This window comes from Hemiscyllium ocellatum (genome assembly GCF_020745735.1).
Source record: "Hemiscyllium ocellatum isolate sHemOce1 chromosome 27 unlocalized genomic scaffold, sHemOce1.pat.X.cur. SUPER_27_unloc_5, whole genome shotgun sequence".
Taxonomy (NCBI): domain Eukaryota; kingdom Metazoa; phylum Chordata; class Chondrichthyes; order Orectolobiformes; family Hemiscylliidae; genus Hemiscyllium; species Hemiscyllium ocellatum.
Genome location: NW_026867514.1, coordinates 401,073 through 427,940, shown reverse-complemented (window position 1 = coordinate 427,940; position 26,868 = coordinate 401,073). Strand labels below are relative to the sequence as shown.

The 26,868-nt window shown below is 45.8% G+C and overlaps 4 non-coding genes across 4 annotated transcripts; 1 reads left to right on the top strand and 3 right to left on the bottom strand.

The window, feature by feature from the left end:
* Positions 1–5,616: 5,616 nt before the first annotated feature.
* trnae-uuc (transfer RNA glutamic acid (anticodon UUC)) lies at positions 5,617–5,688 on the bottom strand. The gene has a single exon. It is a non-coding gene; the product is annotated as a tRNA-Glu (tRNA).
* Positions 5,689–10,703: 5,015 nt separating this feature from the next.
* trnan-guu (transfer RNA asparagine (anticodon GUU)) lies at positions 10,704–10,778 on the top strand. Its single transcript has one exon. It is a non-coding gene; the product is annotated as a tRNA-Asn (tRNA).
* Positions 10,779–22,638: 11,860 nt separating this feature from the next.
* On the bottom strand, positions 22,639–22,710 carry trnaw-cca (transfer RNA tryptophan (anticodon CCA)). Its single transcript has one exon. It is a non-coding gene; the product is annotated as a tRNA-Trp (tRNA).
* Positions 22,711–25,094: 2,384 nt separating this feature from the next.
* trnae-cuc (transfer RNA glutamic acid (anticodon CUC)) lies at positions 25,095–25,166 on the bottom strand. The gene has a single exon. It is a non-coding gene; the product is annotated as a tRNA-Glu (tRNA).
* Positions 25,167–26,868: the final 1,702 nt, after the last annotated feature.

The window sequence follows — 26,868 nt, the reverse complement described above, 5'->3', positions numbered from 1 at the left end:
GCCGGAGACTCTGCCATTTTGACTTCTCATCAATCTACATTCTTTCCATGCAAGTTTTAGTCACATCAAACTGCCGCGCTATGCTGTTATGGCCTCAGTAAACTATAATAACTTGAAGATCGCTGGAATGATTTTTCTACATCCGACTGCAATATAAATACAGATCATTGTTTCCAGTTTTGGTGGAACAAAAGACATTGTATTGGTGGATAATTACAGTTAGTGCAAACACAGCTAGCCATCGATAAATATTAATCCTGTTCACTTCAATGGCCAATTTCAATTCAGAAACCAAGTGCACTCGACTGCATGTAACATAGACAACATGACAAAATGGCTGATAGGAGGAGAAACGGGGCATTGAGAGGGAGTGAAATGTTTGCTTTTGGTCACCTCCACAATTGTTAGAAAAACAGGTTGAAAGGATTCTTAAAAGGTGGCTGAAGTAGTGGTGTGTCTTAACACTTCAGACAGCGCAAAGTGGAAGACAACTTTCTAGTGGAAGAAAAAGACATTTCTTATTTCTGAAAGAATTGGGAAACAGAAGAGGGGATGAAATCTGACATGGGAGCTATTTCCTATTTGTTGAGGATGTTGTTTCATCACAGTCTTGGTTTAGAGCCTAAGCTCTTGATCAGGAATAAAGGGTGGCCCAAAGGGGCTGACAGATAAATGGGAAGGACGTAGGGCTGGGGGAAAGGAAGCTGGGAGTGTAATAGGTAGATGGAGGTAGGGATTGATGGTGATAGGTCAGAGATGAGGGTGAAGCAAATAGGTGAGAAGCAAAGTGGACAGGTATGACAGGTCAAGAGGTTGATGTCGAATTGGAAGGTTGGATCTGAGACAAGGTACGGGAGAGGAAATGAGGAAAGTGATGAAATGTACATTGATCCCATGTAATTGGAGGGTCCCAAGGCAGAAGATGATGTTTTTCCGACAAGCGTCGGGTAGCAAGAGTTTGGCAGTGGAGGAGGCCCAGGACTTGCATGTCCTTGGTGGAAGGGGAGGGGGAGATAAAGTGTTCAGCCACAGGCGTTTAGTTTCTGTGACCCAGAGCTGTTCCCTCAAACATTCCGCTAGTTGCCGTCCAGTTTCCTAAATGTGGATGAGACCATATTGCGAGCAATGGACATAATCTTATAAATAGATTGCATAAATCTTAGCCTGCTGGAGTTATTTTCTTTTACTAAGTTAAAGAAAACTTTAATTAAATTGGGTGACTGCATGAAACGGTTTGATGGTCAGATTTGAATCATCACACCCAAATGAGACAATGCCATGAATATTAGTGAACTGCTCTTTTTGTTAAAAACCACAAGTTCTTGATTTATTTTCACAACTTACTGGTATTCACACCTGCACATTCAATGTCAAACTCTGACATCAGAAATGAAATTACAGCATTAATTTTGACTTACAATATTCGAACAAACAAATTAATAGCACACAGTGAATACCAAGTCTGATTCTTATGAAATTAAATTTGACCAAAAAAATATAAAATCAAGCTGGGAGATAAGAAATGGAGGAAGGGCAGAAGGCAAGAAATGCAGCATCATAGAAGGTGCTCCTCCAGAGAGTGTATTTTACCAACTACAGCTGCTAAATATAAACAAGCACTCTGACATGATCCTCCGGTTTTAATGTGAACCATAGCCCTATACAGTAGGTGCCATTTAAATGAGTTAATAGATGCAAGTCTTGAGCAAATCCAGCCTCCAGCCTTACCCCCCGCTTCTTGGATCTCGGGCCTTCCTGCAGCTCCGGGGGATTGCTGCCACTGTCACTTCTCTACTGAAGAATCCTTGGGAAGCAGGTGTAAAGCAGCTTATGGAGACATTGAGCAACAGCATCACAGGGTTTTGACCCATCGACCTCTGGCTTATGTGCCCAGCACGCTCCCACTGCACTACTCTGCTTCTGGACACCCAACAGCTGGATTGTGGATCAGATTAAAGTAGGTCCTAAACTCTGACAACATCGGTACACAAGGCAGTGAAGAAAGGTTTCAGCACACCGGCCTTCATCAGTTAGGGAATTGAGTATAGATGTTGACAAGTTAAGTTGTAGTCATACAGGACGTGGATGAGGCTGCACCTGGAATATTGTGATCAGTTTTGGTCCCCTTGATGTTCTGACTTCTGACTTCTTCAACTCTGGGTTCGTGTTGAACTTGATGGGATACTTTGCCCAACTCAGCATTTTTAAACAGTATCGTTCGGAGGGATTCATTTAAAACTTTTCAGGAGGTGAGCTCAACAAGACTGAAAAATTCAATGTTACTTGGACTCTACTTTAAACTTACATCAGGACCAGTAGTCAGAGACATGTACAGCATTGAAACAAACCCTCCGGTCCAACTTGTCCATGCTGACCTGATATCCTAAAATAATCTAGTCCCATTTGACAGCAACTGACCCATATACTCTGGCAGCTCATTTCATATGTGTACCACCCTCTGCATGAAGAAGTTGTCACTTTAATTTCGCCTTTCAACCTAAATGTCTACTCTCTAGTTCTGGACTCCCCCATCCCAGGGAAAGGACCTTCTTTATTACACTGTCCATGCCCCTCATAATTTTGTAACCTCTATTAGGTCACTCCTCTGCCTCCGATGCTCCACTGAAAACAGCCCCAGCCTATTCAGCCTCTCCCTGTAGCTCAAACCCTCCAACCCCCAGCAACATTCCCGTAAGTCGTTTCTCATCGAGAAGTCAACGTTTCAGTCCTGAAGAAGGGTTAATACCCAAAACGCTGACTACTCCACATCCTGGTGTTGCCTAGCTTGCTGTATTCTCCCAACCTCCTGCTTGCCTACATCGGGTTGCAATATGTACTGGCTCAGTGGTTACCACTGCAGCCTCACAGCACTGGGGACCCAGGCTTGATTCCAGCCTTGGGTGGCCGTCTGTGAGGAGTTCGCACATTCTCCCAGTGTCTGCGTTGGTTTTCTTTGGGTGGACCTCTTTTCTTTCATAAACCAAAGATGTGCAGGTCATGTGGATGGGCCATGCTTAATTGCCCATAGAGTTAGGTACATTAGTCAGAGGGAAATGGGTCTGGATGGGTTACTCTTCGGAGGGTTGGTGTGGACTTGTTGGGACGAATGGCCTGTTTCCAGACTGTAGTTAATCTCATCTGCACTACTTTTGTCACTAACGAATGGCAGAGTAAACTCGACGGGCCGAATGGCCTAACGTATGCTCCGATGGTCTTGCAGTCTTATTTTCTCTGGATCATTTCATTGGCAATGCACAGTCCCTGGCTCAATGAGCAGCAGTGTCCACTGAAAGCAAAGCTCAGAGGTTCGAAGAACTCCTACAATGTGGAAACAGGTCCTTCAGCCCAACACAACTGCACTGATCTTCCAAAGACTAACCCACTCAGATCCATTTTCCTACCCTCCATAAATTGCACACAGACCCCAAAGGGTGGAATTATTCCTGGGTTCCTGGTGCCATGAGGCAGCAGTGCACACCCTGAGCCACCATGGGGTTGTGGTTGTGGGGGGTGGGGGAGGCAATTGCAGTCCATCAGAAACAAAAACAGCCCGCCTACTCTCCCACTGCACCCACTGTCAGAGCTGGCAGGAGATTCAGTCCTGGGGCGTTCCCAAGGCAGCGTCACCAGTAGGATCTGATTGCTGGGAGCGCTGGTGCCCCCGCTGGTGCTTCTGCAAGTTGCAGGAAAACATGAACCTCTTCCCATACTCGGGCCAACTGAAGGGCATCTCCCCGGTGTGGACACATTGGTGCTTCAGTAGGGCGGAGGAATTGCTGAAGGCCTTCCCGCACTTAGGGCAGCAGAATGGCCTCCCCAAACACCCCCCCCCCCGCCTCCCTTCCCCCATGTGTGGACTAGCTGGTGCTTCAGCAGCGTGGAGGAGCGGGTAAAGACCTTCCCACATTCGGGGCAGGAGAACAGCTTCTCCCTAGTGTGGACGGACTGGTGCCTCAGCAGGGCCATGGAATTGCTGAAGGCCTTCCTGCACTTATGGCAACTGAACGACATCTGACCAATGGGTCAATAGGTCGGAGGAAAGAGCAAAGCCCTTCCTGCACTCGGGGCAGAAGAGCGGCCTCTCCTCAGTGTGGACCCACTGGTGTCTCAGCAGGTGGGAAGAACAGCTGAAGGCCACCTTGCACTTGTGGCCGGAGAACAGCCTTCCCCGGTGTGGACCAACTGGTTCGTCAGCAGGGCGGAGGAATCACTGAAGGCCTTCCCACACTCAGGGCAGCAGAAGGGCTTCTTCCCCTCTGTGGACCCATTGATTCTTTAGAACCCTTTCAATTTCCACAATATCCTTCTGATAGGAGGAAGACCAGAATTGCACACAATATTCCCAAAGTGGTCTAACCAATGTCCTGTACAGCCACAACATAACTTTCCAACTCCAATACACAGTCAGAGGATTGGGAAACCTCTCAAAACCCACAAAAAACAAACAGGAAAGAATGGAAGGACAAACCGAAGTTTTGAGAGTCAGCTTGGAAGCATCACTGAGAAATCAACGGACTGGGTTTATTGGGTAACCGTTCTCCTTAAATACTCTATATACTTATTTCTCTTGTACACTTCGTAGTTTCTCTGTGCTGCAGTGTGTAGTGGCTTGTTGAAATAATGTCCTGATGCAGCTTCGTTTGTGGGTGTTGGGATGATTGTTTCTGTAGTTAAGTATTTGGTTTGTGTGTGTTGTTTTTCTCTAGACGCTAGTTTGAAGTTCCCCATTGACTGTTCGCTCTACTGTGACAACTAAGAATGGCATTTTGTTGTTGTTCTGCTCCTCTTCAAACCAGGAGCCCCCCTCAGGCCATAGTCTCACTACTTGGAACACCAATACACAGACTATTCAAAGGCATCTACTGAAGACTAAAACACCAAGTCGAAGATTCACGGCACTCCATTTACTCCATCCAAGAATTCTTGAACACAAAAGACACTAAGATAGAAGAGGATGGAATAATGCTGTCCTTTGACATAGAGCCCTGTTCACATCCATTAACATCAACGTGGCCAAAGAAAACTGAAGACACTACTCGAAGAACCAAAGACACAAACACAGCAACAACTTCATCAGCAAAGATAACACTGTCAACCTCGTGGAGCTGTGCCTTACCACCTACTTCCTATTCAGTAACAAGCCCTACAAACAAATAAAGGAAATAACCAATAAACCACCAGTATCAGGATTCCGAGCAGAAGCAATAATGCAGACACTCGAACAAACAGCTCTTCCAACGACCCAACCCAAACTTTGTGTCCGCCACAGTGATGACACTTTTGTCATGAAAAAATGAAACAAATTAGAGGAAACGTACAACACCATCAACAATATACTCACTGGCATAAAATTCACAAAAGAGGAGAACAACACCAAAGTGCGATTTCTAGACGTCACAGTCGAGCGAGCAGTCAATGGTAAATTCAAAACAGCCTCAACAGGAAAACAGCGCACGCGAACTAAGTACTTAGCTACAGAAGCAATCACCCCTACACATACAAACAAACTGAATCAGGACACTATTTCAACGAGCCATTACACACTGCAGCACCCAGTAACTACCAAGACCAAGATGGAACTGAGAGTGGGTAGCCAAAATATCCGCTGAAAATTGCTTCCCTGACCGGGAATCGAACCCGGGCCGCAGCGGTGAAAGCGCCGAATCCTAACCACTAGACCACCAGGGATATATCCATGCACGTCGGCAGCTCTATTAAAGATTGCTTTCCTGCCCGGAAATCGAACCCACGCCACGGTTTTGAGAAAGCTTCCACCAATGTCATTTCTTGTATCCATTGCTCCCGATGCGGTCTCCTCTACATTGGGGGGACTGGAGACTCCTCGCAGAGTCAAGTCACAGCGCTTGGGGGAGCATCTCCAGGACACCCGCACCAATCAACCCCATCGTCCTATGGCCCAAAATTTCAACCTCCCCCGCCCCGTCCCACTCTGCTGAGGATATGCAGGTCCTGGGACTCCTCCATCGCCGCTCCCTCCCCACCCGATGCCTGGAGGAAGAACGCCCCATCTTCCGTCAGGGATGAATTCAACCCCAGGGCATCTGTTTCCTTATTTTCCCTCCCTCACCTTACCTCAATTCCAACCTTCCAGCTCAGCGCTGTCCTCATGAACTGTCCTACCTGCCAATCTCCCTTCCCACCTATCCGCTCCACCCTCCTCTCTGATCTGTCACCTCCATCCCACCACCATTCACCTATTGTGCTCTTTGCTAATTTCGGCCCAGCACCCCCCAATTTATCTCGCCACCCCTGGAAGCGTCCTGCCTCTATTCCTGATGAAGGGCTTTAGCCCGAAACGTCGATTTTCCTGTTCCTCGGAAGCTGTCTGACCTGCTGCGCTTTTCCAGCACCACTCTGATCTAAACTCTGGTTTCCAGCATCTGCAGTCCTCACTTTTGCCTACCCAATAAACCCAGTGTGCCAATTTCACATCAACAAACTGACACAAGCAGACACAACATCTGCAGAAACGCTAGCCACATTACTTTGCATTAAAGACATCTGTGAAATGATGTCCAGACAACTCAACCCTCTCAGCATTAAACAGCGGCTAATGAACCAGAAATACCCAGTACAAACAACCAGCAAACGTATGTTATTTACAAAATACCTTAAGACCATAAGACATAGGAGTGGAAGTAAGGCCATTCGGCCCATCGAGTCCACTCCGCCATTCAATCATGGCTGATGTATTATCTTGTACGTCTCTATTAAGTCTCCACTTAATCTTCTAAACTCCAATGAATACAATCCCAGGATCCTCAGCCGTTCCTCATATGTTAGACCTACCATTCCAGAGATCATCCGTGTGAATCTCCGCTGGACGCGTTCCAGTGCCAGTATGTCCTTCCTGAGGTGTGGGGACCAAACCTTGACACAGTACTCCAAATGGGGCCGAACCAGAGCTTTATAAAGTCTCAGTAGCACATCTCTGCTTTTATATTTCAACCCTCTTGAGATAAGTGACAACATTGCATTCGCTTTCTTAATCACGGATTCAACCTGCATTTTTACCTTTAGAGAATCCTCGACAAGCACTCCCAGATCCCTTTGTACTTTGGCTTTACTAATTTTCTCACCATTTAGAAAGTAGTCTATCCTTTTATTGTTTTTGCCAAAGTGCATGACGTCGCATTTGCTTACGTTGAATTCCATCAACCATTTCCTGGACCACTCTCCCAAACTGTCTAGATCCTTCTGTAGCCTCCCCTCTTCCGTACTACCTGCCTGTCCACCTAACTTCGTATCATCTGCAAACTTCGCTAGAATGCCCCCAGTCCCTTCATCCAAATCATTAATATATAATGGGAACAGCTGTGGCCCCAACACCGATCCCGGCGCGACACCACTCGTCACCAGCTGCCATTCCGAAAAAGAACCTTTTATCCCAACTCTCTGCCTTCTGTCAGACAGCCAATCCTCAATCCATCCCAGCAGCTCACCTCGAACACCATGGGCCCTCACCTTGCTCAGCAGCCTCCCGTGTGGCATCTTATCAAAGGTCTTTTGAAAGTCTAGACAGACCAGATCCACTGGGTTTCCCTGGTCTAACCTACTTGTCACCTCTTCAAAGAATTCCAACAGGTTTGTCAGGCATGACCTTCCCTTACTAAATCCATGTTGACTTGTTCTAATCAGTCTCTGCTCTTCTAAGAATTTAGAAACCTCATCCTTAATGATGGATTCTAGAATTTTACCAACAACCAAGGTTAAGCTAATTAGCCTATAATTTTCCATCTTTTGTCTTGATCCTTTCTTGAATAAGGGGATTACAACAGCCATCTTCCAATCATCCGGGACCTTTCCTGACTCCAGTGACTCTTGAAAGATCTCAACCAATGCCTCCGCTATTTCCTCAGCCACCTCTCTCATAACTCTAGGATGTATCCCATCGGGACCAGGAGATTTATCAATTTTAAGACCTTTTAACTTTTCTAACACTATCTCTTTTGTAATGGCAACCATACTCAACTCAGCCCCCTGACTCCCTTTAATTGTTGGGATATTTCCTTGTATTATACCATACAAGAAAATATGTACATGAACTCTGCCACACAGTTCCCTGTGGCAAGAAATGCTGAGATGAGATAAGGAACATTTTTTCAGCCAAAACGAATCGGCACTGACTGGACAGCCATTTAAAATCAACGCTGTCATGTCACGATAGAAGATCCAAAGGGATGTACGGTTTTCTTATTTTCTGAAGGTTTACAAAGCTGAGACTGGGTTTTGGTGTTTGTTCCCTTTCCACTCCCAGGAACCACAGTGGTTGGGGCGGTGAGTTAAGGAGAGTGAAATGTGCTCGTGAGCAGCGTGTGGGGCTATTTCAGCTTCCTCTCCTCTGACAGCGCTGTGACTTGACTCCGATGTTCTCAGGGACACTTACTGAAGCGAGACAGTGAAGAGTCTCGTTCCTGCAGATCAGGAATTCAAACCGAATGCCGGCTCCAAACCGAATGCTTTCCGTAGTCCCAACTTTGTGAAGCAGTATCTTTCACTGGGAAATAAAACACCCTTGTCCTCAGGTGCCTGCTTCATTTCGATCACGATTTCCAGCCCCTCACTGTTCTAGTCTCATTTCCAAACACTTGACTCATTGCCTCAAAAGCAGCTCTGTGGGTATCTGCTTGTTCCACCCTGACAGGCGGTGGGTTGCAGATTCCCGACCAGTCCCAATGTGATTGAAATATTTCAACTCCTCCACTGATTTGCATCTTAAGAAAAACCGTGGAGCAATCTCCCTTTCTTTTTGACGACGTTTCTCAACTGTAGTCGGCAGGGTTCACACCTGCGTGGGGAAACCGCAATGGGTTTCATGTCCATCGCATTAACCACTCGGCCCACCAATACAGAACCACACTGACAGCTTCACTTCCCAAGTCTGTCTGCCTGTGGAGCTGAGAAAGAGTGAATCATTGCAGAGTTTGTTTGAATCCAGTCACTTCACAGGTTTCGAAAGTATTAAATATCTGCAAATGGCGAGTCTGTGTGTTTCATCCCGAAAGATGAAATGGACATTCAGTTAAAAACAACAGAAATTGCAGGAGCAACTCAGCAGGTCAGGTAGCATCCGTGGAAAGAGAATCAGAGACAACATTTCAGAACTTTTTTTTATCCTTCTCCAGGTACAGCCAAACCCGCTGAGTTTCTCCAGCAGTTTCTCTTTCTGTCTTGGATTCTCAGCATCCGTAGTCCTTTACGTCAGAAATTCAATCAATTCAGAAACTCCTTTGTACTTCCTCAGTGGAGAAGATTTCCGTTTGGGAAACATTTTCCTGACACCATTAAAAACGCGAAATTCGCAGGGGTCGGAGCGAGAAACACACAACACCCTGTCCCTCGCTGGTCTGGAACCACCAGCCTTTCGATTGATAGCCGAACGCACTGATTTATTGAGCCACAGAGACAGGAGTGGCCACCCCACCCCACCCCGCCCCACCCCGCAGTCTCTTTGAGGAAGCTACTGTTCAATTCATAATTCAGCCTGCCCCGCCCAGAATTACCATTGTCTTCTATCAGTTTTACTTTTCTATAATAAAGCCTTGGACATTCACTGTGGAGACACCGGGGATAGTCTGATCCCACCACCTGCAGGCACATCCATGTCACAAGGAACTAGCCCTCCTACACCAGGGCCATCACCCTCCGAGCGTTTCAGTGTTTTGCCTCTTAACGAATTTTCTCATTGATCCCCAGCCGTGAAGGGGTTTGAATTCCTGATATGCAGAGAATTCTTTCAATATCTCAGATCAGTTCATGTCCTGAGACTATCAGAGTCAATCTCCCGGCCTCTTAAACAAGGGGACGGTGTCTGGACTGTCTCTGCTCAGTCGGACAGTTCATCCTTCATTCTCCTCTAATTCCACTTCCCAAAGAGTTTCTAAAGCTTCACAAAGCTGGAGACTGGGATTTCTCTTTTACTTCCTGAAAATTATTCCACCTGCTAACTGACAATATTTTGCCAAAATCTCCTCCCTATTGTAACACTTGCATCATGTCCAGGGATGAGGAATTTCCATTTTGTTGAGACATTCCCAATTTGGGAATGTTGTCTTTGGAACAAAGAAGGTTAACTGGAGATTTCTAGGGGCTGTTGGTAATGATGGGAGAAGAAGTGGTGGGACTGGGCAGGTTAATGATCAGAAGAACCTATTACCACTGACCAGGGTCAGTTACCAGAGGACAGGGTTTGAAGTTCTTTAATGGAAAGCAGCATTTGTGTAGAACAAGCACAGCGAATACTGTAGAAAGCCAACGGGTCGAGCAGCATCTGTGGAAAGGTAAACAAACCCGATGTTTTGAGTGTGCTACGGTTTTTGTTCAGAACTCAGTGATTTGCCTCTTCCCGAAGTTGGTCCAGGTCTGTGCCTCAATTGGCAAACACATGGCAAGTGCAGTGCCGCAATGTGGCTCGGGGCCAATGAGAAAATTCGGTAAGAGGCAAAACACTGAAAGGCTCGGAGGGCAATGGCCCCGATGTAGGAGAGCTAATTCTTTGTGACATGGATGTGCCTGCAGATGGTGGGATCAGACTGTCCACATGTCTCCACAATGAATGTCCAAGGCTTTATTATGGAAAAGAAAAACTGATAGAAGACAATGGTAATTCTGAGCGGGGCAAGTTGAGTTATGAATTGAATAGTAGCTTCCTCAAAGAGACTGCGGGGATACCACTAGTACCTGTCTCTGTGGCGCAATTGGTCAGCGCGTTCAGCTGTTAACCGTAAAGGTTGGTGGTTCGAGACCACCCAGGGACGGAGTGTTTGGATTTTCTTAAAACAAAATCAGTGAATTGTTTAAATGGTGATATTTTGGTATGTGGAGAAAGTGAGGACAAGAGGTGAAAGTCGAAAAATGTGGCACTGGAAAAGCGCAATAGATCAGGCAGCATCTGAGGAGCAGGACAGTGAGTTTTGGGCACAAGCCCTTCACCAGGAATGATGTAAGGATGTACAAAGGGGTCTCAAAGACCCTCCAGTCAATGCCAGTTGTCGGGCAGATGCAGCAGGCAATGAGCAAGGCAAGTGATACATTACGAAGAGGAATTGAGTTCAGAAGTGGGGTCATTGAACATATTCAAGGCTAAGTTCATCTGAGTTTTGAACAACAAAGAAGTGGATGGTTTTGGGGGGAGGTAAGAAAATGGTTCTAAGGCTAGTACAGGTCAGTCACAGAGTCAGACAGCACTGAACAGACCCTTCATCCATGCTGAGTATATCCTCAAACTAAACTCCATGCTGGGTATATCCTCAAACTAAACTCGTCCCACCTACCAGTGTTTGGCCCATAAACCTTCCAACTTTTCATATTCATGTACTTATCCAAATGTCTTTTAAACGTTGTAACTGTGCATGTATAAAATCATGAAGGGCATGGATATGATAAATAGACAAAGTCTTTTCCCTGGGGTTGGGGAATCCAGAACGAGAGAGCATGGGTTTAGCGTTAGAGGGGAAAGATGCAAAAGAGATCTAAGGGGCATCTTTTTCACGCAGAGGATGGTGCCTTTTTTGAATGAACTGCCAAGGGAAGTGGTGAAGTCTCGTACGATTGCAACATTTAAAAGGCATTTGGTTAGGTACATGAAAAGAAAATATTTGGAGGGATATGGGGCCGTGTGCTGTCAGGTGGGACAAGATTGGGTTGGGATAGTTGGTCGGCATGGACAAGTGGGACCAAACAGTTTGTTTCTGTGCTGTACATCTTTATGACTCTATGACTTTCTCTGGACATTCATTCTGCAGTCAGACCACTCTCTTAAACAAAAACCCTTGTCCTGTCTTTATAAAATCTTTCTCTACTCACCTCAAAATATTTGCTTCCCTGATCCTGAAACCCCCAGCTCAGGGAAAGGACACCTGTTGTTCACCTCATCCGTATCCCTCATGATTTTATAATCCTCGACAAGGTCACCTCTCAATCTCCTATGTTCCAGTGAGAAAAGTTCCAGCCTATCCACCTTATATGGAGGTATATTCATATCCAGTTATGACGTGTTCAATGCTGGTGCAGGCTGGAAAGATCATGTGGTTTACTCCTGCTCCCAATTAATCCTGGCTGTAGCGTTTCTCAGCCCCATTCTCCCAATTTCTCCCCGCAACTCTCAACCTCTGATACTCCATCCCAGTGTTAAACATACTCATTGACCTGGCCTCCACAGTTTTCTGTGACAATGAATTCCATAGATTCACCACTCTCTGGCTAAAGAAATTTCTCCTAATCCCCATTCTCCCTTTATGCTGAGGCTATGCCCATGGGTCTTAGTCTCTCCTCCCAATGAAAACATCTTCCCAATGTCCACTCTGTCCAGGATGTTCAATATTCTGTACGTTTCAGTTAGATCCCCCCCTGAGTGTGGGCCTGTTAATCAGCATGAACCAGACCCTTCAGGATGAGGACAGCAGGGATTAGGTTCAACAAAGTGAGAATGGAGGGAGAGTGTGTAGGATGGAGATTTTCAGCTTTGAGGGAATAAGAGAGGAAAGAAAGTTTGACATAAATTGTAATTGATCAGATGAGCCGATGGGCCAAGGATTGGCGGATGGAGTTCAATTTAGACAAATATGAGCTGTTACATTTTGATGAAGCAAATCAGGGCAGGACTTATGTGGTTAATGGTAAATTCCTGGGGAGTGTTGATGAACAAACAAACCTTGCAAAGCAGGTTCATAGTTCCTTGAAAGTGGAGTTGCAAGTAGATAGGATAGCAAGGAAGGCGTTGGTACGCTTTCCTTTCTTGGTCAGAACACTGAGTTCTAGGAGTTTGGAGGTAACGTTGTGGCTGCACAGGACACTGGAAAGGCCACTTTTGTTCTGGTTTCCCTGCTGTCGGAAAGGTGTTATGCTGTCGGAAAGGTGTTATGAAAAGTGAAAGGGTTCGGAAAAGATTTAGGAAGTTGTTGCCAGAGTTAGAGGGTTTGAGCTACAGGGAGAGGCTGAATCGGCTGGGGCTGTATTCCCTGGAGCGTCTGTGGCCATTCGAAGTTAATAAGGGGCATGTATAGGGTGAATAACGGAGATCTTTTCCCCAGGATATGGGAGTGCTAAAGTAGAGAGTATAAGTTTGAGGTGAGGGGAGGTGGGGGGGTGGAAGATTTTAAAGGGACCTGAGGTGTAGCATTTTCATGCAGAGGATGGTGTGTGCATGGAACAAGCTGCCAGAGGAAATGGTGGAGGCTGGTACAATTACAATATTTAAAGGCATCTGGATGAGTATATGAATAAGAAGGGTTTAGAGGGTTATGGGCCAAATGCTGGCAAATGGGACGAGATTAATTTTGGATATCTGGTTGGCACAGACGAGTTGGACGAAGGGTCTGTTTTCGTACTGCATGACTCTAATGATCTTTGCTGAAAGCAAAAATGTCGCTGTGAAGAGTGGACTTTCAGAAGCAGCTTTCAAAGATGTTTTGCCCTTACGAGGAGCATAAATATTCATTTTTTTTGTAAGATAGCAGCTGAGTGAGTAACATCCAGGACTTTGTTAGAAAGTGGGAATTCATTGCACTGTGGGGATGTAGTGTTTTAAGGTTTACCGGCAGTAAGTACAGTGTGCTGAGCGAGAAGCCTAGTGAAGGGTTAGGTCGGTTTTTGTTTAAACTGCTCATTTCTGTAAGGCTCCAACATTGTATTTCCAATGCTGTCAATCAGAAGGTGCAGTGAATCAGTAACTGGTATCGTTAGAAGCCTTACTATTTTCAGTATTGCAGGTATTGCATTATTTCATCAGCATTGTAAAGGTCGCTGGCAGCAGTGGGAGGTGTGGGCTGTATTCACTAGAAATGATTAAGCATTTAGATAGTACACATACAAGACGGCAGGGTGGGAATTGTTTTTCGCTTTGTGGAAGATGGGGCATTCTGGGTGCTGTGATCTGGGGCAAACATAGCTGCAGTATACCATTGAATCCCTACAGTGTGGAAGCAGGCCATTCCGGCCATCGAGTCCACACGGAGCCCTCCAAAAATACACCAACCAGACACACCTCCCAACCATTCCACCATCACCATCCCATCAGGTCTTTTCTGCTGGCTGTTGAGACTAGGCTGCAAGATTAGGGGGGAGTAGAATTCGGACAGAAATGAGGAGGAGCTGGTTTTCCAAGAGGTCGGTGCATCTATGGAATTCTGCGCCCAAGGAAGCAGTAAAAGCAGTTTCATTAAGACACTGTTGCATGGGTTTTTGCGTGGTAGGGGAATTAAGTGTAGTTAGGATAATGCAAGTAGGAGGAGCTGAGGTGATTGATAGATCAGCCATGATTTTAATGAATGGCGGAGCAGGGTCGATGGGCCAAATGGCCTACTGCTTCTATTACTTTGAAACGATAACCCTGCGTTTCCCATGTCTAACCCAACTAACCTGCACAACCCTGGACACTGGGCAATTTAACATGGCCAATCCAAATCAAGGCCGGTGAGAAATGGAGTGATGTGGAAAATAAACATCAGAGAATGAGAGAAAGGGATAAGGAGAATAAATGTCCTCGCAATCAAAACTGGATTCTAACCATCACAAAAATTAAAACTAAAAGCTCAGTATGTGAATGTGTGCTGCATTTTAACAAAAGCGAATTAATTGACTGCACATGTTGAAGAGAATAATTCTGATCTGAGACTCCTTACAGAGATATAGCTTCAGAATGATAAGGATTGGATCCGGAATATCGAGGGGATACGTGGCATTCAAGACGAGTGGGAAGCTCAGTAACGGTAGAGGATGGGCACTGCTAATCAAAGCACTGATAACACGGTAGTCTGATGTCAGCTCGGATTTCAGGTCCTGATTTCTCTGTCAGCTGATCTCCCTGTTCCCACAGAGCTGGATGTTGTCTGTTCTCAGCTCTGCTTGATTTCTGCTGAAGCTTTGACCCCCTTTTACACCTTCTGGGGCAATAAAATATTCTGAGCCTCCTGAAAATGACACCTTATCTATACCTCTCCTGATTTTAAAAACCTCTATAAAGTTATCTGTCAACTTGCTAGGCTCGGTTGGAAAAATATCCCAGCTTCTTCTTAACTCAAACCCTCCATTCCCAGCAACATCCTGGTAAAGTAGGGAATAAGGAATTGTATCAAATCACATAAATGTACTGTCTGAAACAATCTGGCTGTGTTCTTGCCTGAGATATTGAGAGTCCCTGGTGTAAGTAATTACGAATGCAATTATTTTGGTCACAGAATTGGGCAATCATTTTGCAACAAAGTGATCTACTCTGATAAGGAGGTAGTGGTCATTTCTAGGGTAAGTGAACAGTTTGTAGATCAGGGAGATGAAGTTCCAAACACTTGGGAAGGGCAAGAAATGACTGTGATAAATAAGACAAAGAACTGTGGATGATGGAAATCTGAAACAAAAACTGAGAACACTGGAAAAACTCAGCAGGACTGGAAGCATCTGTAGAGAGAAAGCAGAGTTAAAGTTTCGAGTCCAACAACTCCTCTTCAGGATTCTGAAATAGTTTGTGAGAACCCCTTAAGTCATCTGCCCAGCTTTAAGACCATAATATACAGGAGCAGGATGAGGCCATTTGGCCCATCGAGTCTGCTCCATCAGTCGATCACGGCTGATATGTTTCTCCATCCCATTCTGCTGCCGTCTCCTCATAACCCTTGACCCCTTCCTAATCAAGAACCTACCTCTGTATTAAATGCCCTCAATGACTTGGCATCCCTTCTCCGAGTGGAAACATCATCTCCACATCCACACTATCCAGTCATAGAGTAGCACAGCGCTGCCTGACCAACTGTGATCTCCAGCATTGGTTGTTTTCAAGAAGCATTCCAGCATCTACAACAACGCGCTTCTAAATTTTGTACCCAGTTGGTTAGCTCTCCCGAGATCCCGTGAGATTTATCCTTACTCAACAATCCACTGTGTGGTACAATTAACAGAGGCCCCTGTCCCAATCTCGTTCTGCCCACAGTAGTAGCACGATAGCTCAGTGATTAGCACTGCCTCATAGTACCAAGAACCCGTGTTCGATTCCAGGTTTGGGGCGACTGTCTGTTTGGAGTCTGCACATTCTCCCCGCCGTGTCTGCGTGGGTTTCCTCCGGGTGCTCTAGTTTACTCCCAAAATCTAAAAATGTTCTGGTGAATTGGCCGAACTAAACGGGCCCTCAGTGTGCATTAGTCAGGAGTAAATGTGGAATAATGGGATAGAGGAATGTGTCTGGATGGGTTACACTTTGGACAGGCAGTGTGGACTTGTTGGGCTGAATGGCGTATTTCCACATTGTAGGAATTCTACGTGGCATTCCCCCAACTCCAAAATCTCAGAGCTCTTGGCTTTTCCCATGGATAGTGTGGGGGGAGGGAAACAGTGTTTTACACGGGAGGAAGGTTCGGTGAGTGTGAAGCTACAACTAAACGTAGTGCATTACTTGAGCTGTTTCCCCGGTATACCAGAGGCTGGGGTTGACCATACAGATGTTTATCGAATCATGAGAGGCAAGCATAGGGTAAATAGACAAGGTCATTTCCCGGGGATGGGAGAAGTCCAGAACAGGAGGCTAATATGTTTGGTGTGAGGGAGGCAAGTGTAAGGAATGATCTGCCGGAGGAAGTGATGGGTGTAGTTCCAATTATAACATTTAAAAGGCAGTTGGATGGGTATATGAATAGGAAGAGTTCAGAGGGATATGGGCCAAGTACTGGTAAATGAGACGAGATTAATTTAGGCTATCTGGTCGGCACAGATGAGTTAGACCGAAGGACGTGTTTTTGTGCTGTGTATCTCTATGACTCTGGCTTGCTCGTAATGTTTGCCATGCCTATATGTTCAGTTTCTGTCTGGTGTCGGTGCCAATGCCTTGATATCTCATTTCCTCCAGCTCCCCACGTCCACCTCCCCAGATGTTAACCATTTCATGTCTGGGGGTTTCTCAAGAAGCTGCATTGAATGTTCATCCTGAATTGACTTTTTTTTTGCTTCCCAAAAGCAGACTTACTCACTCCTAGATGTCGTGAAAGATGCTAGCTTTCAGGTAGATGGAGCCAAAATTCAGAGGTGTCTATCTTGATGTTTTCACTTTTCGGTCTCTGTAAGTTCCTGAATCAGTACCGTCAGGAGAATTAGTTTGGGCGGAGTGAGAATAGAGGGTTGAGAGAGGGTGGGATGGTGCTTTAAATTTTTTGGAAAAAGAAAAGAATCTTTTGCGGAAAGTAGAATTGCTTGTTTGGAATTTCTAACCTGGACTGACAGTGATGATTTTTGTAATCTCTTTTTACAGATTATTTGAAGATCTGAAGACGGAAGATTTCTCCCCAGGGGGAGGAGGGACAATCAAGAGTCAACCATACTGCTGTGGGTCTGAAGTCACATGTAGGCCAGACTGGGTAAAGAATGCAGCTAGGACAACTGAGTGAATCCTTTCCCACAACGGCAATTTCCTTCCCTAAAAAGGATATGAGTGAATCAGATGTCTTTTACCTCCACCAATTCAAAATATCACATTTAGTTTTGGTTCCTTCATATGTAAATCCCACAACTTTTTAAAAGTTACATTCTCAAGATAGCTTTAGCAATAGGTGCCATCTCAGCTCAGATAATGCATTGAAAGTATGAGGTTAAAGTCTGTGTTCCAATATTTCTATCCTACCCATGCCCCTTATTTTATAATCCCCTATAAGGTCACCCCACAGCCTCCTACGCTCCAGGGAAAACAGCCGCAGACATTTCAGCCTTTCACTATAGCTCAAATCCTCCAAACTTGGCAACATTCTTGTAAACCTTTTCTGCACCCTTTCAAGTTTTATAACATTCTTCCAATAGGAAGGAGACCAGAATTGCATGCAATATTCCAAAAGTGGCCTAACCAACGTCCTTAACAGCCGCAACACGACCTCCCGACACCGACACTGAATGCTCTGACCAAAAAAGGAAGGCATACCAAACGTGTTCTTCACTATCTTATCTACCTGTTTCAAAGGGAGACTCCCCCTCTCTGGGCAAGATCTGGGAACAAAGCAATGTCTCCCTCTTTCCATTCCTTATCTGGGGGCGGGGGGGTGGGGTGGGTTTGGACTTGCCCACACTGGGGAAACAACATCAGTATTCACCCTATCCATACCATTCATGATTTATTAACCTCTATAAGGTCACTCCTCAACTTTTGATGCTTCAGAGAAAACCAGTCCCAGCCTATTCATCCTCTCTCTTTACCTCAAACCCTTCAACCCTGGCAACAGCCTTGTAAACTTTTTCTGAATCGTTTAAGTGTTAAATCCTTCCCAAAGCAGAGAGACTGGAGCTGAACATAGTGTTCCAGAAATGGCCTCATCAATTTGGGACATCTGGTCAGCATGGACGTGTTGGTCTGAAAGGTCTGTTTCTGTGCAGTGGAGTTTTATGGCTCTATGGTAGGGACATAACCCATGTCTACATTCCCCCCTCCATCCTGCCACTTGTTGTGTGGTTCAAACCATGGATCGCAGTTGGTCACCAGACTCTGACAATGTCCAAATATCTTGAGGCATTTCTCACATAAGCTACCAGGATTGTAGCCGCAGTAAGAAACTTTATTTTTCCTAATTTTAATTGTCCAAACTTCAGTACTGGAAGAGCTCTCTCTTTTACCCATGTAATCATCCTGACAGCCTCACTGGGAAGGGAGAAAGTGGAGCCAATCTTTATACGGGGCAGATTTTGTCACAGACTCAGAGGAGGCGAGGACTGCAGATACTAGAAAGTCAGTGTCAAAAAGTATGGCACTGGAATGTGATGAAGGGCTTATGCTCGAAACATCAACTCTCCTGCCCCTCGGATGCTGCGTGACCTGCTGTACTTCTTATAGTGCCACACTTTCCAACTCAGATTTCTTCAAAGAGTCAAACATTTCAGGTATATACCTCCTGATGTCACTGCATGTTCCAAATCGTTAAGAGTCTCTTAATAGATGCTCAACTGACCAGTGAATGTGTGCTATCTTGAATACTAATACACGTCACATCTACATAAAGAGTTTAAAATCTCTCTACTCGGTGTGGCTGAAGAGGTGTCTCATCAGATGGGACGGCCGACTGAAGGCCTTCCCACACACTGAGCAGGTAAATGGTTTTTCCCCGGTGTGAACACACTGGTGTATCTGCGGGGCAGAGGAATCTGTGCTCCCTGAAGGTGGAGCAGGAGAACCGCTTCTCGCTGATGTGAATGTACTGGTGAGTTAGCAGAGAAGTTGAATGGGTGAAGTCCTTCTCACACACTGAGCAAACTAATGTCTTCTCCCCGGTGTGAACCCACCGATGAGTCACTAGGTGGATAGGTGAACGAATGCCTTCCCAATACACTCAGCAGGTGAATGGCTTCTCCCCGGTGTGACCACGATGATGGGAATCAAGCAGACACAGGAATTTGAATTCTTTCCTGCAGTCCTCACATTTCCATGGTTTCTCCATCATGTGGAAGTCCTGGTCTCTCTCCAGGTTTGACAATCAGTTGAAAGACCACTCACACACGGAATGTGTTCTGTCTCTTGTCACTGCAAATGGGATGTTGCTATTTCAGGCTGTGTATCCGCTTAGAGTTCTTCCCACAGTCAGTTCACTGCGACACTCTCACTCAGGTCTGTGTGCCTCAGTCTCACTGATGTTTGAAACCTTTTGAAGCAGACAGGGCAGCAGAGAAATAATAAATCCTGAGAGATTCAAAGGCTGATGATGATTGTCTCTATCAGATCTTGTTTTGATATTTCTGGCTGCAACTCCTTCCCTTTCTCATATCCTGTAAAAGGAGATTACAGGAAGCATCACCATCTGCACAGGATAGAAATTCAAAATAGACAATTCAGCCCATTGAATCTGCTCCACCATTTATTACCATAATGTCTAATATTATAATCCAAAAATCCACATTCATGCCTTATTATTGATTCACTTATTGACTAAAATTCTGCCCACCATCTGCCTTGACTATACTTAGTGATAGAGATTCAATAGCCCTGTCATTCATTGCCCTCTGAGAGAAGATATCCACTTCATATCCATCATAAGTATGCGGACACTTAAGGTTAGAGGCTATTCCTTCTGGTCTGAGACTCTCCCACAAATGAACACTACCTTTTTGGCAACTAACCTTTCAGGCCCACTAAGATTCCGATATTTATTCATTAAGATCGCCTCTCATTCTTCCAAACTCGAACGAATGCTCAACTAAGCTTCTCAACATTGCATCATTTGCAAACACGTCAATTCCCAGGATTAATTTTGAGAACGCTCTCTCAGCAGCTTCCAATGTTTCTGTCATCTCCTCTACTTCGAGGGACCAGAAGTGCAAAATACACAAGTTACAGCATAATAAAAGAATGATAAAGAATAGACATTTTTCTAGCAGCAATTCGAAGTTGTGCAAAAAATTTCAGATCGAAAAGGAGTCCAATCATACAGTGTTAAGGAGTCAGATGGCTTGGGGGAAGAAACTGTTGCACAATCTGGTCGTGAGGGACTGAATTGGGAGGTGGGTTGGTGGGGGGGAGGGAGTTGGAGTTCCTCGCTGCCACATAATTTTGTGCCTCAAACTATGCATAAAAAGTTGTTCAACTCATCCAGCAGTGGGGAGGCACCACCAGCACAACCAGACAATGCTGGTCGGTGGGTCGTGATGGCCTGGATGCCCTTCCACACGCTCAGTTTATCACTGCTGTCCTGAAAGTGGCTGTGCATCTTTTGTGTGTATGCACATTTTGACTCTTTGATACCCAGGTCAGGTTGGCCCTCACTGTTGTTAGGCCCGCCTTGTCATCTGCATTGAAGGTAGAATCACAGGTCCTCAGCACTGCACACACCTTTGCAATCATTCATGGCTTCTAATTGGGCAAGAAGTGGTGGTCTTGGACACAATGACACCGTCAATACACTTGCTAACGTAGGAAATAGCCGACACCATGTACTCCTCTAAATTGATGGAATCGCTATCATTTGTCATCTCCCTGAACACCCACCAGTCAGTGCGCTCAAAACAGTCTTGAAGAGCAGAAATGGCTCCACCTGGCCTGGTTTTACCTGCTTCAGAACCGGTCTGACACGCCTGTATACTGGGATTAGCATAACAGAGATGTGGTCTGAGGATCTGAGGTAGGGCAGGGATATCAGTTTAATCCCAGAATGAGAAAAGAAATTGAAAGGATGCGAAGGGTGTAGAAAGAAAGTGCCATACTCACAGATGTTGGACAGAGGAAGGAAGTTGCAGTCTGGGGTGAAGCTCTATCTTCATTCAGAGAAGTAATAGCAGCTTCCCGAGCTCATTTAGACAATAGGTGAGCTCTGATTGGCAGGAGGACCAGACTCCTTTCGGGTTCTCCAGGGTTTGCAATTGGTCAGTCGCCAAGTATGGTTCATGTCATTGTGCGACGTACGGGCCGTTGGCCAAAAGGACTTGGAACACAGCGACATCACCAGTCGGCGCTGCGATTCCTATTGGCTCCTTCAGGACGCCCCGCCCTCCATCGTGAACGTCACAACGCGGGTCGAGGCCAGTTTCAGAGGGAAACTCCCTCCCTCTGGGAAACATCTGCGAACAAATCAATGTCTCCCCTTTCTATTCGTCATCCTGGCTTGGAGACGGGGAAGGAGAGGGGGAGGTGTAAAAGTATTCAATATAGCAGCTGGAAAAAGAGGAAGTGAATCAAATAGAAGGGGTTTCAGATTCTCTCAGTCTCTCAAGGCTTTCAGATCCGCAAGGCATTTATCAGGACTGGAACTTGAGAAGGGACAGAGATCTATCTAGTGTTATCAAATGGCGATATATTCAATGTGCTAGCCTCTGAGATTCAAATACAATTATCTGTTGTATTTTTGTCCTTTAGCTATGTCATATACTCCCAGTTATAGAATTATTGAAGGGAGCAGTAGGTGACAATTGGACAGAGACCTCCCAATTCATATACTCAATGCTCTGACCAATATAGGGCTACTTTCTCTGGAGTGTCAGAGGGTGAGGGGTGACATTATACAGGCTTATAAAATCATGAGGGGCATGGATAGGGGAAATAGACAAGTTTTTTTTCCCTGGATGGGCAAGTCCAGAACTAGCAGGCATAAGTTTACGGTGAGTAAAGGGACCTAAGGGGCAACTTTTTCACGCAGAGGGTGGCACATGTATGGAATGCGCGATTAAAGGAAGTGGTGGAGGCTGCTACAATGACAACATTCAAAATGGCATCTGCATTTAACTGTTCTCCACGCATTTAACTGTTCTCTCTGACTATTCCTCGACTCGCTATCACGTGGCACGGGTAACAAACCAGAGACAACAACTCTGTTTGTTCTAACTCTGAGCTTCCAACCTCGCTCCCTGAAAGCCTGCCTAACATCCTCATCCCTCTTCCTACCTATCTCGTTGGTGCCAATGTGGACCACGACTTCGGTCTGCTCCCTCTCCCCCTTCAGGACCCGGAAAACACGATCAGAGACGTCACTTACCCTTGCACCTGGGAGGCAACATACCAATCGTGAGTCTCTCTCGGCCCCACAAAACCGCCTATCGGTGCCCCATAACTATTGCTCTGCTATTCTCCAACCTTCACTTCTGAGCAACAGGAGCAGGCTCCGTGCCAGAGGCCTGAAACCCATTGCTTCCCTCTGCTAAGTCGTCTTCCCCACAAGTATCCAAAATTGATTCCATTGAGCCTGACGTGACTTGAACACGCAACCCTCTGATCTGGAGTCAGACGCGCTACCGTTACGCCACAAGCGCACGGGGAGCTGGGGGCCTCTATTCATGCTTAAGGGAAGTGATTGCACTACAATGATTTTACGTCTGCGAAACAACTGAGATCAACAGTTCATGTCTGTTCTGTCTCTCCCCCTCTCCTTCTGTTTCTCGAAACAATTTCGAACTCTACCTCAATAAAAAGCTGAAAGAACTGTGGATGCTGTATATCAGAAACAAAACACGAACAGTAGTTGCCGGTGACCCTTCCATAGAACTGATGGTGATTGGGAAAACGTTGGTTTATATGCAGGAGATATTGTGGGAGGAAGGCGGATGCAGTAAATGATAGATCAGGACAGAGACCAAAGCGAGGGAAGAACTGTTGGACAGGAAAGGGAGTTGATAACGTTCTGTGTGGGAGGGTGAATGGAGACGGTTCGTGGCAGTCATAGGTAGTGTGTAATGACGGACTATGGGATAACAAGGCTTGGTGTGTGTGGTAGGGACGAGGATACGATGGATTTCAAGCCCTAGATTTATTGAATTCGATATTGGGACCGGAGGGATGTATGGTCCACAAGTGTAATATCCGGTGCGCTTCGTTCTGCTGGTGCTGGGCTTCGCTGGGACAATACAGCAAACCTGAGACAGAGATGTTGGTCAGGGACAGGTGGGGTGTGGAATTGGCAGGCAACTGGAAGCTCAGGGTCTTTTTTTTGCGGGCAGAACATAGATGTTCTGTGCAGCAGTCACCCAGTTAATGCCTCGGTTTCCCCAATGTAAATGAGCCCATATTGTGAGCAGCAAATGCAGTAGACTGGGTTGTGGGAAGTGCAGGTAAAGTGCCGCTTCACCTGGAAGGTAAGTTTGGGCCCTTCGATAGTCAGGAGGGAGCAGGTAAATGGGCTGGTGTCACACATTCGGCAGTTGCAGGGGAAAGTGCCGTTGGACTGTTGGGGTGGGAGTGGAGTTAGGGTTGGTGGGAATGAAGGAAGAGTGAACCCAAGGTATAACTCCTGCCCATTTACTTAACCGCCAAATAGAGGAATTTGTTACGTGTGGACATGGAAGTTTTCTAATTCACAATGTGGATGTACATAAACAAAAAACTAGGTCTAAAGAATAAAACAAGCAAAATGCAGCACTGACCTGCTTCCCACAACGGCTCTTGTTATTAGGTTAGAGGAGGAGGGCGGGTGGGAGGCACTACCCCTGTAGTGCCTCGGGTTTCTCTCCTGCGCGCCTTTATTGGGGAAAAAAAACTACCCAGGTAATTTGCGCTACACCAGCTTCCGGGTCCGCTCCGCGCTTTTTTCGAAAAAGATATTTAAATTTAAACCGTGAAACAAACGTAACCGTGTCTACAAACAGACACCGCCAAACAGCCCTTACCTGCTCCGCCGGTAGAATGAGGATTGTTCACTCGTTTGTGGGTGTTGGGATGGTTGCTTCTGCGGTTAAGTATTTGGTTTGCATGTGTTGTTTTTCTGTCGACGCTAGTTTGAAGTTTCTCATTGACTGTTCGCTCTACTGTGACATCTAGGAATGGCACTTTGTTGCTGTTCTCCTCCTCTTCAAACCAGGAGCCCCCCTCAGGCCACAGTCTCACCACTTGGAACACCAATATACAGACTAGTCAAAGACCTCCACTGAGACTAAAACACCAAGTCGAAGACTCACGCCACTCCAGTTACTCCATCCAAGAATTCTTGAACACCAAAGACAACAAGATAGAAGACGATGGAATAATACTGTCCTTTGGCATACAGCCCTGTTCACATCCATTAACATCAACGTGACCAAAGAAAACTGAAGACACTACTTGAAGAACCAAAGACATAAACACCAAACAGCACCAACTTCATCAACAAAGATAACACTGTCAAGCTCGTGGAGCTGTGCCTTAGCTCCCACTTCCTATTCAGTAACAAGACTAACAAACAAATCAACGGAACACCCATGAAACCACCAATATCAGGATTCCTAACAAAAGCAATAATGCAGAGTTTTGAAAAAACAGCCCTTCCAAAGATCCAACCCAAACTTTGGGTCGGCTACAGTGATGACACTTTTGTCATTACAACGTGAAACAACTTAGAGGAAACCTACAACACCATCAACAATCTCCTTACTGGCATAAAATTCACAAAAGACGAGAACAACAAAAAGTGCTGGTGTTCTAGATGTCACAGTAGAGCGAACAGTCAATGGTCAATTCAAAACAGCGTCTACAGGAAACAACACACGCGAACCAAGTACTTAAGCTGCAGAAGCAATCATCCCCACACATGCAAACAAATCTGCATCAGGATGTCATTTCAACGAGCTACATCACACTGCAGCACCCAGGTACGGTGAAGATCAAGAAACAACTGTAAAGCGCATTTCAGAAGAATGGACAGCCCGTAGGCCAGCTAAAAACAAGCGTCCTTGACCGGGAATCGAACCCGGGCCGCGGCAGTGAGAGCGCCAAATCCTAACCACTAGACCACCAGGGAGACATAAAGCCGCCCTTGTAGCTCTGCTGAAAATGGCCTCGCTGCCCGGGAATCCAACCCGGGCTGCAGCAGTAAGAAGACTTTCACCGGTGCATCCATCAATGTAACTTTTTTGTTACATTGCGATCTCTATAACATTGGGGAGACTTAGAGTCAAGTCACATCTCCGGGACTCTCCTGCGCGCCTTTATTGGAAAAAAGCGCGGAGTGGACCCGGAAGCTGGTGTAGCGCAAGCTAACCTGGGTAGGTTTCTCTTCCTATAAATGCGCGCAGGAGAGTTTAGTTTGGCCAATTCACCAGAACATTTTTAGATTTTGGAAGTAAACGAGAGCACCCGGAGAAAACCCACGCAGACACGGCGGGGAGAATGTGCAGACTCCAAACAAACAGTCGCCCCAAACCTGGAACCGAACACGGGTCCTTGGTACTATGAGGCAGTGCTAATCACTGAGCTATCGTGCTACTACTGTGGGCAGAACGAGATTGGGACAGGGGTCTCTGTTAATTGTACCACACAGTGGATTGTTGAGTAAGGATAAATCTCACGGGATCTCGGGAGAGCTAACCAACTGGGTACAAAATTTAGAAGCGCGTTGTTGTAGATGCTGGAATGCTTCTTGAAAACAACCAATGCTGGAAATCACAGTTGGTCAGGCAGCGCTGTGCTACTCTATGACTGGATATTGTGGATGTGGAGATGATGTTTCCACTCGGAGAAGGGATGCCAAGTCATTGAGGGCATTTAATACAGAGATAGGTTCTTGATTAGGAAGGGGTCAAGGGTTATGAGGAGACGGCAGCAGAATGGGATGGAGAAACATATCAGCCGTGATCGACTGATGGAGCAGACTCGATGGGCCAAATGGCCTCATCCTGCTCCTGTATATTATGGTCTTAAAGCTGGGCAGATGACTTAAGGGGTTCTCACAAACTATTTCAGAATCCTGAAGAGGAGTTGTTGGACTCGAAACTTTAACTCTGCTTTCTCTCCACAGATGCTTCCAGTCCTGCTGAGTTTTTCCAGTGTTCTCAGTTTTTGTTTCAGATTTCCATCATCCACAGTTCTTTGTCTTATTTATCACAGTCATTTCTTGCCCTTCCCAAGTGTTTGGAACTTCATCTCCCTGATCTACAAACTGTTCACTTACCGTAGAAATGACCACTACCTCCTTATCAGAGTAGATCACTTTGTTGCAAAATGATTGCCCAATTCTGTGACCAAAATAATTGCATTCGTAATTACTTACACCAGGGACTCTCAATGTCTCAGGCAAGAACACAGCCAGATTGTTTCAGACAGTACATTTATGTGATTTGATACAATTCCTTATTCCCTACTTTACCAGGATGTTGCTGGGAATGGAGGGTTTGAGTTAAGAAGAAGCTGGGACATTTTTCCAACGGAGCCTAGCAAGTTGACAGATAACTTTATAGAGGTTTTTAAAATCAGGAGAGGTATAGATAAGGTGTCATTTTCAGGAGGCTCAGAATATTTTATTGCCCCAGAAGGTGTAAAAGGGGGTCAAAGCTTCAGCAGAAATCAAGCAGAGCTGAGAACAGACAACATCCAGCTCTGTGGGAACAGGGAGATCAGCTGACAGAGAAATCAGGACCTGAAATCCGAGCTGACATCAGACTACCGTGTTATCAGTGTTTTGATTAGCAGTGCCCATCCTCTACCGTTACTGAGCTTCCCACTCG